We start from the raw sequence: 15,890 nt of genomic DNA on the forward strand, positions 1-15,890 counted from the left end.
GTAAATTCTAGGTGATGGCCTCTAATCAGTTCAATATTCACTGCATCATTAAGGGCTTAGCCCAGTGAAAGTAGCTTCCATGGCAGACAACCCACACTACATTAAAAAAAAAAAACCTCTTGGTTTACCAGGGATCTGAACTCACAAATGCCTCTTGTGACTCCAAGTGCATTATTTCCCTTGGAGACCACAGACAGCTCCTTAACAGCAGCGACTGATTACTTATTTGATCTCTATTTTGTATCTGTCACACAAGCGTTTGAGAATGTTGCTGTAGGGTTTTACTGAGAATCTGAGAGAGTGCTCAAGCTTCCTGATGTTGTGACTTGTTGAGGTCACCCAATGAATTAGCAGCAGAGCTGAGAACAAAATCCAGAAATCCTGCCTTCCTATGCCCAGCTCCATCCATCAAAGAAAATACAAACCCTAAATTGTTATTTAAAGAGACAGAGCCAAATCCACTCTTGGTAATTCTACTGACTCTCCATGTTAGAAAACCTTGAAATTGATGTATGCAGTGCCAGTTTATAAATTAGATTGTACTTGACATTCTTGCCTTTTGGGGGTTTAAAATGAGTTCAAACAAATTCCCACAAAATGTCTAGGCCCAACTCTCCTAGGGTTCGTCTATACTGCACACTTATTTCAAAATAAACTATTCCGGAATAGTTATTAGTCCAAGGCAGGCTTCCCTAATGTAGATGTGCTATCTCAATTTAGAGCCCCCAGGAGGCACTGGGGAGGAATAACTTAGAATGGTCCTGGTGAGGGGCTATTTTGAAATATCAGTAGTGGAGCATCTACACATGCCTTATTTTGAAATAGCTATTTCGGAATATGCGTTATTCCTTGTAGAATGAGGTGTACAGATTTTGGAATAAGCCATCTGTTATTTTGAATTTATTTCATTATAACGGAATGGCTGTGTAGACACTCACACGGTTATTTCGAAATAATGCTAGATATCTCAAAATAAGAGTGCAGTGCAGACGCACCCCCTAGTGAGTAAGAGTCTTATAAAAATGTCAACTGATTCAGTTTTTACTATTCCAAATACATTCCTATGCTAAACACAATAGCTTTCACCATTACAATTGGCAGCCAGCTTCAGATAGTCTATAGAATAATAATAAGAATCACTGAGCAACTTGCATATGGTCTTGAGGTTCACATTATCTTCTGGAGTTTGCTACTGTAATAAGTTTACAGGAATCTTTCAATTAATGTATAGCTTGTAATTCACAATTAGCTATAATACATTTAAACATTTCTATAGTGTACATATTTAAACAAAGTGTAAGAAAATAACTAGTGGTTGTTCCCTTGCTTGCTCCTTCAGGCATCCCCGGGCTTTACCTTGCTATTTCTACTCATGTTCTTCTAAGCCACAGCATCTCATATTATTAAGTTGTGATTTTCCTTTGTCCTGAGCGAAGTTCAAGCAGTATTTCTTAAAAACAACAAACAACAAAACCCCAAAAGGTGTCATGCAAAAGGACAAATCTTAGTTCCACTGGTGTCAACTGTTTTACTATTAATTTCAAAGGAACCAAGATTTGGTATTAAATCTTTAGTTTACTTTGCTGCTTAAGTATACAAGGCCTACAGAATGCATGTCAGCCAAGTTTGTCTTCAGCATTCATTTGATCTGGATGAATAAAGTCAGACTGTTGATTTATATTTAGCTTGTGGTCCACTATAGCTCCTAGTTCCCTTTCTGCAGTACTCCTTCCTAAATTGTCATTTCCCATTTTGTATGTGGGCAACTGTTTACATCAGACCATTTCTTCAGTTTGTCCAGATCTTATCCTCCAAAGCACTTGTAACCCCGCCCAGCTTGGCATCAACTTCAAACTTTATAAGAGTATTCACTATGCCATTATCCATGATGAAGATAGTGAAAGAACAGATCTCAAAACTGATCTGTGTGGAATCCCATTGATTGTGCTCTTCCAGCATGATTTTGAACCATGTGGACATGATTGCACTTTTTAAATATATTAGAGGGATAAATACCAGGGAGGGAGAGGAATTATTTAAGTTTAATACCAATGTGGACACAAAAACAAATGAATATAAACTGGCTAGTAGGACGTTTATACTTGAGATTAGACGAAGGTTTCTAACCATTAGAGGAGTCAGGTTCTGGAACGGCCTTCCAAGGGAAGTAGTGGGGGCAAAAGATCTATCTGGTTTCAAGATTAAACTAGATGGGTTTATGAAGGGGATGGTTTGATGAGATAACATGATCTTGGTAACTAATTGACCATTCATTATCAGTGGGAAATAGGTCAATGGAGGGAAGATAGGAGTTACTATAGAGAACTTTCTGGGTGTCTGGCTGATGAGTCTTGCCCACATGCTCAGGGTTTAGCTGATCGGGAAGGAATTTTCCTCCAGGGTAGATTGGCAGAGGCCCTGGAGGTTTTTCGCCTTCCTCTGTAGCATGGGGTACAGATCACAGCTGGAGGATTCTCTGCATCTTGAGGTCTTCAAAGTATTTGAAGGCTTCAATATCTGAGATATAGGTGAGAGGATTATTCTAGGAGGTGTGGGTGAGATTTTGTGGTCTGCACTGTGCAGGGGGTCAGACTAGATGATCATAATGGTCCCTTCTGACCTTAAAGTCTATGAGTCTATGATTCTATGAATCATTGATATCTACTCCCTGGGAATGGTTATGATAGGAAACCTGCCTTATAAAAAGCCTCAGTCTCATGGAACTGCTAGTACTTTTGCTATACTCCTACCACTGTGGGTATCAGTATAGTTTCTATTTCTAGTAGCACAGTGATTTTGTTCCAGTACCACTATGATTGCATTAGGATACAATTGGTACAACAATGACAATTTGCATTTAAGTAGCACTTTGCACCTAGAGATCTCAAAGTGGGTAGTATCTGGAGTGGAGGGTGCTCATCATGGTAATAGGAAAAGAAAAGTAATTTTGGAAGGTTTGGGGTAGAGCACTGAGATAAGTTATTTGTTATTTTGGAAATAAAAGGATTAGGGGAGCTGGAAGGATGGTTGTAGGCCAGGAATAGGTCAGGATACCAAGGTTTTTATGAGTTTAACTGTCAGGATAAAGAGCCGCACACTCTTACACTCAGTAAGTAGGTCATTATCCTCACAATGACACCCACAAACACATTATATATAATCTATAAAGTGGTATAGTTCTAGCTATATCATTCATTAATTTACCTATCTTGTCTCTGGAAAGCAACATGGAATTGTATGGCCAGGACTTGAAAAAACCAGTCACCCATTTGAAAGCAGGTGGAGAAGAAAGTACTGCCTCCCTTTCAGCAGTGAGAGGAAGATGGAGGACTTCAAATGTGTCCTATTCCACAACTAGCCAGAGAAGGATACAAGCGTATCAGACTCGGGCATAGCCAGAGGAGGATACAAAAGACAGAGGCCTGGAGTAGAGTTCAGTGATTGCATGTTCATTGGAATCCCATTATCCTCCCACTTCCCAATCTCTAGGACGTGCGGGACTTCTGATCAGCATGTTAATTCTGGGCCTTGAATCCTTCACATTTTTTGTACTGGCCTCTGCTTAGTAGATATTTTCCCCCCCCAATTCTTGCCCATGGAGCTATATAATTAAATATCAGGATTTTGGAACTCAAGAAAAAAAACATTAAGCCACTTAATGCTATGAAATCTTTCAATACACACTGAGCCTTCATATCTTTGTCCCCTGGGTGGCCTGCCATGAAGCAATTCTTCTGCCTTGCTTGAAATGAACCTGAGGCTCAGTGGCATCTGTGGGAAACTTCTGTGGCACTTTTCCTGTGAATTCTTGGCAGCTACAGTATACATATTGGAGTCTAGGACACTAAATTCAGGATTCACATAAAACTTGGATTTAGGATGACACAGATCCTGTTGCATGCAGCATCTGATAGAAATGAAAATGGTCCCCAGATTCACATCTAAGACAGGAAAATGTCCCTGAGTGATCACATATCACTGCCTATTCCACACTTCTCCAGGTCCTTCAAACATGTCCCTGGGTTACTTTAAGATCATGGGCAGCATACATTACTGTACTACCATCCCAAGAGCTGAAGAATCATAAGAGGCAAAATAATGATTAAAAACCTCACTCATGATATTTAAGCTAGGGGTAAATTGTGGATGCTCTTTATTTACCTTCTGGATTTGAGCCATTAGAGTGCACTTGAGTCACATTTTCAAGCTTTATGTTGGCAACTGTGATGATCAGAAATCTACTTAAGGAAAAAAGAGAGAGCAAGAGAGAGGCCAATCTCAAGCCTCCTGGAGCTCAGGCTCTACAAATATCACCAAATATTGTGACAGTTGGCAACACTAATCAGAAAAGGAGCAGAATAGTCTAAAGTAATGGTCTAAACAACATAGCTAAGAGTAGTTGCACTGCAGCATTGAAGTAAGTAGGGTGGAAATCTGTAATATTTTTTATTTGTAGGGCAGTTGACCATTCCTGAACTTCCTGCTTTCCGATCACTAACCAATCTAAATATCTTTCCCATGACGCATGAAATGTCTATTTTCTGGACCATTGTGGAGTGGAGCAAATGGCTAATCTTAAGTGGCTAATCTTAACATCAACCATTTGACTTTTGAGAATCTCAGTAAATTAGCATGCCATGCATGAGCTCTGATCCCAATACAGTATGTATCACATCTTGCAAGTTACATGATTCCTTTCCATTTTAGTTTTCTGAGGTTGAAGATTCATAGTGTGAAAGTTATTATTGCAAAAAATACTAAAAATAGAGGCTAGGACCAGGGCCATCCCTACAAGTGCATGGATGCCCAACAGAGCTACTCTGCAGGGGGCCGGCCTCTCCATAAGGAGGGGTTGTTCTCAGGGATGTGGGAGCAGGAGCTGTGGGGAGCAGGTCCAGAACTGCGAGGGACAGGCACAAGGCAGAGAGGCAACAGGAGTCCGCCCCATCCCCGCACTCACTGGCAGCAGCAGGAAGTGGAGGAACCTGGTCCCAGCTCACTCCACCCTGGCTTCCTGGGTCCTGCACCTTTCTAGGGGTGCAGCCTTCAGGGGGAGCCAGACAGGGAATGGGGCTGGCTGCTAGAGTTAGCACTGTCCCATATGCAGTTGCCTAGAGCACCAAGGAATTTGGGGCATTTTGATGTCCCAAATTTTGTGGTGCCTTATGAAGCTGCATATTTTGCATATTGATCGGGACAGCCTTGGCTAGAACAATGAAGCATCACATAAAAATAGCCAATTTGCCAACGAACCTTTCCCCTCACACACTTCTTTATACACCCTCAGCACAAGTAGTTGAAACAGATAGTTCACGGCAAAATACGCACGGATTTGCTTAAAACCTTAAGAGCTTTTACACCATAGCACACATTGATTTAGAACTGTAAGTATTCCTGCACCCTTACCAATTCATTCTATGCTCACTTCAGATCTCACAGCTAACAAGATCTTTGAGACTGCCTCCAAGCTTTGCACTCCAGTGACTCACTTCTTAGCTCTTTACAAAGCTATGGAATTTGGACTTGCTATGCAAAGGTGAAAGTAAGCAGTGCGCCCCAGTGTAGTGCACCAGAAATAGACTAGTGATAGAAATGTAGCCGTGTTAGTCTTGGGTAGTTGAAGCAAAATGCAGGACAATGTAGCACTTTAAAGACTAACAAGATGGTTTATTAGATGATGAGCTTTCGTGGGCCAGACCCACCACTATTTGATCTGAGGAAGTGGGTCTGGCCCACGAAAGCTCATCGTCTAATAAACCATCTTGTTAGTCTTTAAAGTGCTACATTGTCCTGCATTTTGCTCCAGAAATAGACTGGCTGTCTAGGGCTGAGCTTTGGATGCTCTTGGCACCCCTGGCTGCACAGTCACTGCGCATACAGGCTCCAGCCCTGATGCACAGGCAGCCAGCATTGTGGTCTCTGTTGCCCCAGGGATATGGCAGCCCTGAGCACTCCTCATACACCCAGCCCCAACCCTCCCTCCCACACTTGCATCCCTTGGCCTGAGCTCCCCTCTACAGCCCTGCTCTGACTCCTGCATCCCCAACCCTTGTCCTGAGACCCACATACTTCCCAACCCCTGGCCCTGGCTCCTGCACTTCTCAACACCCTGTAGTCCCCTGCCCTCACCTCCCCCATACTCCCAGACATCTGTCCTCAGCTTCCCTGTATCTCTCCACACCCCATCCTGCACTCTCAGTTAATTTTTAAAGGTACACAACCCTGTGTGTGTGTGCAATAGAACAGAAATTTAAGTTACTTTCACCCCTCCCTATATAATAAAAATAAACCCAGTCACCAATGCCCTCACATGCTTTGGCTTAGATCTCTGTTACCACCAACTGTGCCTAATCTTCTCTGCCATTCATATCCACTAATTTGGCCTAGAATCCTCTATGTTGCAGCTTAGCTGGAATTTTCCTTTGCTGATGAGGTTTTAGTATTCTGGCCTCTTCTATCTCCTCCATGGCTACACAATTAATTATCTTCTTTAATGCTCAGCTGAGTTTTTGAATACATTCACTTCCTCACAAAAGTCACCACTCCCTTCTCTATTTATTTTCTACTTTCAGGGGGAGTTATCCACCATCATCTTGGAAAATCAAGGAGTCTGTTGCAGTCCAGACATATTAAAACTTAGCTATTTATTGTGGCCAAAGCTATGCCATAATAGTGTTTTAGTAGCTAGTATATTTCTTTTATGCTGAAGCTGTTAAATATAAGAAAGGTCCTTTGTGCTGAATGTGGGAAAGCAAATAATTTTTAAAAATGTGATTCATTGTGTAAGTATAGACCTTTTAAGGACATTTGGTAAGCATAAAATGGCATGGACCATTCTCTCAGCAACTCCAGTGAAGTAAACAAAAAGTTAATATAGAATCTATGCTCTCCTTGGCATTGATAAACATAGCTCTGAAAGCAGGAACAAGGCACATTACATAGAAAAGGACTCTAGAAAGCTGTGTTTATTTACATTAACATTATTCAGTTGGTGGGTACTCAATATGCACATTGCAGGTATTATGGAATGAAAGAGGGAATGAATCAGCTACCTCTTGGAGGTCAGAAAGCTTAAGCAAAAGGTTTGTTAAAAGCCAAGCAGACCTTGCAAAGGGAATTAAAACCAATATCAAAAGGTTTGTTAGCCATATAAATAAAAAGAAACAAAGGAAAGAAGACGTGAGATTGCTAAGGGCTGAGGATGAGTATGAGTTGAAAGATAATCTACATAGAAGCCACCTAAATGAATACTTTGCCTCAGTATTTAATAAGGGTAATAATGATGAGTTTAGGGGTAGAGGCAGGATGACTAATGGGAATGAGGATATTAAAGCAGAAATTACCACATCTGAAATGGAAGCCAAATTCCAACATCTTAATGGGACCAAATTGAGAGGCTAGCTAGTCTTCATCCAAGAATAGTAAAGAAACAGCACTTGAAATTGCAACCTGAGTAGCAAGGATTTTTAATGAATCTCTGAACACGAGGGCCATATACTGTGAGATGAGAACTGCAAATATAATGCCTATATTTAAGAAAAGAAAAAAGGGGATCTGGAGCATTACAGGCCTTTCAGTTTGATCCCACAGAACAGTTTTTCTTGGGCAAGAATAGGAGTTTTTATAGGGATAGGATAATAATAGTTCAAAGAGAAACAGAGGTGAGACAACAGAGACTGATCACACCTGGTGATGTTCCTTGAATGAGCTCACAATGCAACTGGTCAGTTTCAGTATTTTGGATGTTAATAGGATTGTTACTAGAATTGGTCTGATAATGACTAATTTGGGTGTGAGCAGGCTTGTGTTCATTAGCATCTGGAGCAGAGATTTTCCATCAGGCAGTGCTTCTCTGCTTTCGGTATCCCATAGTTCAGTGCGGTTCCTGCTTTGGAAGGGCTGGTTTCCATTCTGTATGCTAATGAGATGTCCCTCTGTTCTATCTTCAATGCAGATGAGGCTTGGGTGTTTCCTTAATTAGTTTAGGTGTGTCTTCCTTGGCCTTTTCCTTGCTTTGTCTGATTCTAACAGAGGCCTAGGGGAAGTGGGGGATGGTTTTCCATGAATGTCACTCCCTGGCTTCCCAAGAGCACAGGGCTAGTAGGTAACACTACACAGCAGGAAGTCAAAGGAAGAACATTCTTTCTTTGACTTCTTTTACTCCTCGTGAAATGAGAGTTGCAGAAGTCAGAGTAAGAAGTCCTCCAGCTCAACATTATTTTGTAATAATGGCTTGATGTGTAGATGCACGTTTTGTTATTTTAAAATAACATCAGTTATTCTGAAATAATGCTGCTGTGTAGATGTATCTATAGAGATATTTGGTAATTGGGATAAAATACAACATGGTTTTACAAAATCTAGATCAGCCAGACCAACACAATCTCTTCTTTTTTTAAGATAAGTGATTTTCTAGACAAAGGAAATGCAGTAGATCTAATCTAACAAGATTTCGGGAAAGTATTTAATACAGTTCCACATGGGAAATTATTAGTTAAATTGGAGAAACTGTTGATTAATAGTAGAATCAAAAGGTGGTTAAGAAACTGGTTAAAGGGCAGACTACATGTCATTGAAAGAGGAACTGTCAGGCTGGTTATTAGTGGAGTTACTGAAGGATCAGTCTTAGGACCAATCTTATTTAACATTTTCATTTATGACCTTGTCACAAAAAGGGGAGTGTGTAAATAAATGTATGGATTACAGAAAGTTGGGCAGTATTTCCAATAGAAAGGAGAACTGGAATATAATACTGATTTGGGTGACCTTGGAAATTAGAGTATTAGAAATGAGATACATTTTAATAATAAGAAGTGCAAGATCATTCACTTATGAACTAACAAAAAGAAATTTTGGTATAAATTGGGAATGTATCAGTTGGAAGTAACAGAAGAGGAGAAAGTCAAGGATGTATTGGTCAATATCAAGGATGATTCTGAGCTGTTCATGTAATGCATCCATATAAAAGTCTTAAACAAGGTACTGGAAAGACCTCACTAGAAAACTGTGTGCAAGGCTGGTTTCTCATCTTAAAAAAGATGAATTCAAATCGAAGCAGATATAGAGAAAGGTAATTAGATCAGATCAGAGGAATGGGGAACCTACCTCACAAAATGAGATTGAAGAAATTTGGTTTGTATAGCTTAACAAAGGATGAGGGGAAATATGATTGCTCTCTATAATTATTCCAGCAGGATAAACACTGGGAAGGGAGAGGAGTTATTTGATTTAAAGGCCAGTAGTGATATAAGACCAAATGGGTATAAACTGGCCATCAACAAGTTCAGACTTGAAGTTAGAGAAGATTATTAACCATCAGAGGAGTGAAATTATGGAACAGCCTTCCAAGGGGAGCAGTGGAAGCAAAAACACCTAACTTATTTTAAAACTGAGTTAGACAAGATTATGGAGGGCATGGTATGATGAAATTGTCTACTATGGCACATGGCCCATCTGCAATTGCTATCAGCAAATATCTCAACTGCCAGAGATGAGGAACTAGACGGAGGGGCCTTGAGTACTACAGAGAATTTTTTCCCAAGTGTCTAGCTGGTGCATCTTGCCCATATGGTCAAAGTCTAACTGATCACATTTTGGATTGGGAAGGATTTTTCCCCCAGGTCAGAATGGATTTTTCCACACCTACTTCTGCACCATGGGGCACAGGTCACTTGCTGGTTTGAACTAGCATAAGTGGTAGAATATCTGGCCACGGTGTACACTAGGAATTATTTCAAGTAACTCCTCCCTCCAAGGTTGAATTTATAAGCAGAACATCCAAACTACCAAACCCATTATTTCAAAATAATGGGATGTGGAATTTGAAATCTGTACTCCTGCTTTTCAGCAGGAGTAACACTAATTCTGAAATAGTTATTTTGAAATAATGGTAGTGTACAGGGCCGGCTCTAGGTTTTTTGCTGCCCCAAGCAAACAAATTTTTGACCGCCCCTCCTGCCCCACCAAAAAAAAAAAACCTCCAAGACTTAAGCCAAAAAAAAATTAAAATAAAAAATAAAACAGCATTCAAACAGCATGTCCTTTTTAAGCCTTTAAGAGTGGGTGTGTGGATAGGAACAGGGGAGCTTCACCTAGGTCTTTTGGCTGGCAGCCATTTTGTAGAACCAGGTAAGCATGGAGGCTGGTGTTGGGGGGTCTTGGGGGCTGGTGGGGTTCAGGCTGGGGGGGAGGCCAGGTGCTGAGTGTTTGTAGGGTTGCCAGGTGCCCGGCATTTTCGCCTCCTGTCCGGGGAAAAAAATCAGAAAATACCGGACATCTCAGGTGTCCAGTATTCTCTGAATTTTTTTTACCGGCTAGGAGGTGAAAATACCGGACTGTCCAGGTGGATACCGGACACCTGGCAACCCTAGGCAGGAAGGGGGCATCCTACCTGGGATTTCCACATGATGTAGGTGGAGGGGTGGCTGATGGCTGGGTCCAGGCTGCGGGTCTAGTGGAGTGGAGCCTCCGCTTGGAGTAGAGAGGCTCTTGGAGGAGGTAGCAGCCACCGTGGAGGAGCAGGACTCAGGAGACAGGGCCGGCCAGCAGGCTCCAGGGCCGGGCACACATGGTGCCAGTGCTGGCTGCACTGCATAGGGTTTCCAGATGTCCGGTTTTCTACCGGACAGTCCGGTATTTGCACCCTCTGTTTGGTAGAAAAATTCAGAAAATACTGGACACGTGCAATGTCCAGTATTTTCTGAATTTCTGGCTGGGCGCTGGAGAGAAGCCTGGCGGGGGCAGGAGAGCGACTGGGAGGTGGGGCCATGATTGGCGCTGGGAGCCCTGTGGTCACATGCAAAAGCCAGGCGGGGCAGCGCGGGGAGGGAGCAGTGGCTGGGACTCCCAGCCACTCCCCCCGCCTGGCTTCTGCACACAACCAGAGGCTCCCAGTGCCAATCGCGGCCCCGCCTGCCAGCTGGGAGTCTCTGGTTGCATGCAGAAGCCGGGCGGGGGGAGCGGCTCCCAGCTACTCCCCCTGTCCCCACCAAGCTTCTACTAGCAACTAGAGGGAGTGCTTGCTGGGGGCGTGGCCTGTTGGACTCCGTCTGCGGCATTATTTTTACAATATTTATATATTTCCCCCTGTGTCAGTGTTTCAAAGCTCTATACATAATTCAGTTTACACACAATAATAAGAGGAGCAAAGCCTATTATCATGAAATGATGTGTGACCTATGTTTTCACCTATGTGGCTTTATTGGTTTCCATTAGTTACTGCCTATGAAGTTTAAATGTGGTTACAAAGGAAGAAAAACCCTTTCCTTTCCTGGTTCCTTGTATCTCATTCCTCAGGCTTTAGCATAACTTAATCCTATCTATAATGGGACAAAAAACCCCAGGCTACATCTACATTGGTAAGATTTTGTGCAAATAGTTTTAATGCAAGAGTTTTTGTGTTAAAGTATTTGCGCAAGAGAGCGTCTACACTGGCATGTGCTTTTGCGCAAGAGATGTGCTTTTGCACAAAAGCATCTGTGCCAGTGTAGACGCTGTCTTCAGCAAGAAAGCTCCGATGGCTATTTTAACCACTGGGCTTTTTTTGCGCAAGAAACTGATGTTGCCTGTCTACACTGGCCTCTTGCGCAAGAACACTTGCGCAAAAGGGCTTATTCCTGAGCGGAAGCGTCGTAGAATGTCAGTGTTCTTGCGCAAGAACTTGCGGCCAGTGTAGACAGGAGGCAAGTTTTTGCACAAAAGCAGCCACTTTTTGCGCAAAATCTTGCCAATGTAGATGTAGCCCCAAAGTTTAAAATGTAAAATATATATCAATGGTGCTACAACAGGTAAAATACTATTGTTAATGTATGCTACCATGGCATTTTGTGAGATTTATAAGGGCTGTAGAAAATGTAGTATTTTTTTTCTCCTGGCAACTTTGTCATTGTATTCATCATCAGAGATTAAGGAAGTGAAAGTTTAAAGTAGCAATTAATAATTGCTCCCCCTGCTTATTTAATTGGTATTTAAGAAACAGAAAGTTCATTAAGATGTAGAAAGGTGTGATCAGTTTGAAATTTAGATCAAAGCAGAAGATTCTTATTGTATAATTTTCTGTATTGTGCAGCGCATGAGATGTATTTTGAAATTAATTGTGAAACACGAAATATGAAGATGATATAAAGCTGCATGCATGACTGTCTCAAAAATAAGGCAATAATCCTGGTCATCAATGTAGCAATGATTGACCTACATGAAAAGCCCTTTATGTTAGCCCAGTGTTCTTGACTGTTCTAAATGATGTTCCTGAATAACATTTAATAACAATCATGAATCATCCCTAATGCGTATAGTGTGTAAACAGTTAAATGCAGGTGGTTTTTAGCCACTGCCACACTGGGATACTAAGGAGGTCCTCTATTCAGTTTCTGATTGTTTACAATCTCCTGCTGTGCCCTCTATATGCTTGAATTGTGCTTAAAACATATAAATCTGTCTTCAAAGGCAGCTTGGGAGGCAGAAGTGTGGCTTGGGAATTTTAAATGGAGGGGATAAGCAATGGCTACAAAGAGCTCAGTTTTTAGTAGTAGGTGTTGCAGTTTGTTCCAATTACTGAACACACTAGAGTGTGAAATGTTCATGCCAATCTAGTAAAAGAAAAGGTACACACAATGCTGAAATTAACACCTTTGTAATTACAGACAAGCTCCGTGACTATTACAGGGCAAGCACAGCTGAAGCAAGTTTGGTGAACTGTGATTATAACAATTTGCAAAGATTTGAATTTATCTTCAGTATGACTTGCTAATTGGAGGCTTCTTTGATGGGCCTATGGCTAAATGGCTGTTTAAAATCACTTACTTTTTTTTTACAGCAGAATAACAAAACCCACTAGATTTATATTTAAGTTAACCAATCCTCCACCATAAAAAAAAAGTTCTTGCAATTAAATGACAGGAATGGTACTTGCATTCCCCTCATGAACCATTAGCATCACAGAACTGTACATTTGACATTCTTCATCGTTACTTATAGCTCTTTTTGTAGAAACAAAACCAGTAAAAAGACATCATAGTGGAAAAATACCCTCTCTTTGCATGGAGAGTGCTGTCTCAGAGTTGTTGCAAAATGAATTGCTGGAGATCCCCCAGTACTCTTAGTTCCTCTCCATTCACACATTCTATTATAGACTCATCCAGGAAATTATCATTGTGCCGTCTAATTTATGCAAGTTTCCACTATAATGCTGCAGAGGCTTCCTGGTGCTTGGACACTTAGTTTTGTTAGCCTCACTTGCCAAAACAGATCATTTCCCACTTCATTATATTATCATTATTTCTGCTGTATGGGAAATATATGGCCACATATTATGTATCAAAACACTTATAAATGCCACTAGGATAATGCCAAGACTAATTATGTGACATGTATGAAAAGGAGGCTCATATCTTCTCTGCATTAAGCACTGGGGCCTAGTCTAGGAAAGTCAGCTTAAAGTACGCAACTCCATTTACGCATTTTGTGTAGCTGGAGTTGCCTTACCTTAAGCCAAGCGTTGGTGGCAACCACACAGTGGGAGGCCAATGGGAGCAACTACTAGCATCAGCTTCCCTTTCTCCTCAAAAAAGGAGGAGTATTGGATGATGGCGGGAGCTGCCCTCAGTGTTCGATTTATGGGTCTATATAGACCGGCTAACTCAAACGCTAGAAGATTGACCTCTAGAGCATCGATCTTGGGGTAAGAATAGACATACCCTGGCTAACCAACTCACATATATCTCACACTCTAGACTTGGATTCTGACACAAACAACTAACTGGCAGGCTGAAAGCAGCAAGTTCAGGAGTAATGGCCAAATCCTCCAAACCTAGGGATGAAAAAATGGAGGCTGAAACCCTGTGTGGAAGAGAACAAACCTAGAGGGTTTCAGTCAAAAAAAATTTTGTGATTATGTTATTGAAGCCTGCATCATTTTCATAATGCACATATGGAACTGGTTGAAATGTTTCCTTTAATTTTTTTTATTAAAATAACTTTTGTCAAAATGGATTTCTGTGGGAATTATCTTATTGAAAACATTTTGGGGGGTTTTACTGGAAAACTGTGAAAAATTCTTTTGAAGATAAACTCTGATAAAACTTTAAAACATTCATTTTTAGTCATTTTTTTCCTCCCTAAGAACAAGTCACATTTCTCATATATATAATATACAGTTGCCTGCAGGCATGGGCAACTGTAACACATGCATTTGTTATCTGCTGTGGGCTTGATTCTGCAACCTGGATATTCATTTGATTTTGTTTTGCATGCAATTAAGATTTGAAGTTCTTCACAATGGGTTCCTGATCCAAGCCCGGGCGGTCAGAACCTATCATACTGCTGCAAAGCAAATAATTTTTATGCATATGAAATTGAGTACCTCATTTAAAATTTAGTATTTGCTGTAAGATATTTTTTCAAAATTCAATGGTTCTTAACAATTTCAGATAAACCATTTGCATTTGTACATCATGATAACTTGCTGTTCCTGCACACCGACACACTTCAATAAGAACAGCACTTATCGATAGGATGATGTGAAGGTGTAAATTCTGACACGCTTCTGACCCAGTTAAAATGTAAAACAATATTAATATCTTAGATTATAACATGGGACAGAAGAGCAGGGAAAGAAAACAGGGAAGAAGCTTACAGGTTTATACTTATGTAACAGAGTACAAGAATAGGAAACCAATGTTCATGGGGAACATTCATAGGGGGAGAAGCAGCCCTAACAACATTTGAACAGTGCCACCAATCAAACAGTTAGAAGAGACCCTTAATTCTTCTACTTCTTGCAGGTAATTCTCTGGTTTCTGTGAAGATTAAAAAATAGGGGGAGGATTCAAATTTTTCAGCACATTTGGTTTTAAACTAGTTCAGGTCATTCTTCATGATCCAGCAAATGGACAGGACTTTTGGTCCATGGAGGACCTTAATCATTAATGAAGGAGTAGAAGCACTTGGCTTGCTGAGATACATAGGACTGGAAGCTAGTAGCGAGCTGAGATTATTAGGAACTTATTATGAAGTTTGTGGACAAATGGGAGAGAGTCCAGTGGAGGTCAATGAAAATGTTTGGGGACTGGGGCACATGAGTTAGGAGGTAAGGCTGAGGGATTTGGGCTTATTTAGTCTGTAGAAGAGAAGAATGAGGGGGGATTTGATAGCAGCCTTCAACTACTTGAAGCAGGGTTCCAAAGAGGGTGGAACCAGTCTATTCTTAGTGGTGAAAGATGACAGAACAAGAAGCAATAGTCTTAAGTTGGAATGGGGGAAGTCTAGGTTGGATATCAGGAAAAACAACTTTACTAGGAAGATGTTGAAATACTGGAATGGGTTGCCTTGGGAGGTAATCTCTAAAAATCTACATCCTTAGGGGTTTGTAAGGTCCAACTAGACAAAGCTCTCGCTGGGATGATTTAGTTGGGGTTGGTTCTGCTTTGAGCAGAGGGTTGAATTTGACGACCTCCTGAGAGCTCTTCCAACCCTAATTATCTATGAACTTGTGACTATAGAAGATATCTCTCTTGTGGTTTTTGAAAGACAGCTCCTTCCAGAATCCATGTTAGAGTTGGCAATCTTATTAGCATAGGTGTAATTACTTTTATTGATTTAAATATGTTATTTTTTGTAGCACTTTTATCTTGAGAGTAAAATAGGTTTACCAAAAAAGGTGTGGGCAGTCACACTGTTAGACAGTGAAGAAGCAAATGGGTTTACTGGGCAGTCTGTCTCTGCTAGGAATAACACAGTGAAGGCCAGAAGGGAGTGAGATGCGAGTCTCCACTTATGAAAGGCAATGCCTGGAGAGCTGTAAGCTATAGAGTGGGTGCCCTTGCTGGACCATTGAGGGGGACTACAGATGCAGTTGCTCTGAACTATGACAATAATTATTACCACGCAAGTTT

This window comes from Pelodiscus sinensis, chromosome 5 (assembly GCF_049634645.1).
Source record: "Pelodiscus sinensis isolate JC-2024 chromosome 5, ASM4963464v1, whole genome shotgun sequence".
Classification (NCBI taxonomy): domain Eukaryota; kingdom Metazoa; phylum Chordata; order Testudines; family Trionychidae; genus Pelodiscus; species Pelodiscus sinensis.